Consider the following 1,872-nt stretch of genomic DNA (forward strand, 5'->3'; position numbering starts at 1 on the left):
AATCTCCCTGGGTAACTGAGGTTCTGTAGAGCAGGCACCGGTCTGGTGGCCCTCCTTTGGACATTTTGAATCAATTGACAGTCTCTAGCATACCTCGGGGACCAAATAGGGTCAGAGTACAGCAGACTGGGACGCACCTCACTCCCGAAGATCGTGACGGGTGACAGACCATCCAGATGTCTAAACAACCTTCTTATAAGACCTATTAGTTTCGTTGCCTGATTCACCTTCTCACAGTGGCCTGAGAACTCAACTTCATTGTCAACATATACAACCAGGTCCTTTTCACATTCGGTCTCAATTAATGCAGTTTCTTCGTCCTGTTGGGACATGTGATAATCCTCCTTACTGTTGGTGTGACCCAGGTGCATCCTTTTGCACCATTCTTGAAGCTCATACAGATCTTTCTGCAGCTCTTCACACTGTTTGGTTCTTAATTTCTCTAAATCCCAAATTCACCATCACTGTCACTACTGCTACCAACACCACAACCATTACTACCATTACTACAACCAACACCACAACCATTACTACCACTACTACAACCAACACCACAACCATTACTACCACTACTACCACCAACACCACAACCATTACTACCATTACTACCACTACTACAACCAACACCACAACCATTACTACCACTACTACAACCAACACCACAACCATTACTACCATTACAAACCAACACCACACATTACTACCGACTACAACCAACACCACAACCATTACTACCACTACTACAACCAACACCACAACATTACTACCACTACTACAACCAACACCACAACCATTACTACCACTACTACAACCAACACCACTACCACTACTACAACCAACACCACAACCATTACTACCACTACTACAACCAACACCACAACCATTACTACCACTACTACCACCAACACCGCAACCATTACTACCACCAACACCACAACCATTACTACCACTACTACAACCAACACCACAACCATTACCACCACTACTACAACCAATGCCACCATGACAACCAACATCAATCACCACAATTACTACCTCTACTGTACTACTTTTTGGGAGGTATATTTAGCAAGTTAATGACTATTTCTCACCTTGTTTGTGCGAGCGAAGGCATTTTTTTCTGAAGTAATTATCCTTTGTTGATACAGTTGCTTCTGTTTGGCTTGACCTCTACTTTTCAGCTATGTTCATTTCCTTTTCAGATTCATCCTCCTTGGGCTCAGCATGTGTAGAGCCGTGTTTTATCATTCTCATTAGTTTTCCAGTAGCACGTGTGGATTTATGTTTCACTATTTTTTTTTAATTTCCTAGATTTGGTGGTTGATATTGTCTTCTATCAACTGCCAAGTTTGTTTGACTATTCTGGACACACACTGATCAATTACGAGCAATAATTTATAAACGCCGTACAGTGTATTATTTCTTGAAAAATACGAACTAGAAACAAGATTTTATCCTAATCTATTAAAAACATCAATTGCATCAGACTTATTCAACAATTATTCCCATTTCTAATACACTGTACTGTAGCTACATATACTTGCTCTCAAATGTGTAATTTCTACTGCTTCTAATTTGCTCCTTCCTCTTCCATCCAGACCATACTTGACACCAACATCTGTCACAATACTGTACTGTACTGTGTTAATGATTCCCTTGTACAGTACATCCCAAACTTTGCTTCTTTTCATACAGCTCTCTCAATGCATTATTCAAGTGATCTTTTATGTACAGTACTGTATACAGTTCACTGTATACAAAGGTTTTTGGATATCAGTCGTCTACATTTAATGATTCATATTACAGTATATTATTCAACTGATCATTACTTATTCATAAAATATATTCTCAGTCTGAATAAAACATCTTCCA

This window comes from Homarus americanus, unplaced genomic scaffold (genome assembly GCF_018991925.1).
Source record: "Homarus americanus isolate GMGI-L3 unplaced genomic scaffold, GMGI_Hamer_2.0 scaffold55640, whole genome shotgun sequence".
NCBI lineage: Eukaryota > Metazoa > Arthropoda > Malacostraca > Decapoda > Nephropidae > Homarus > Homarus americanus.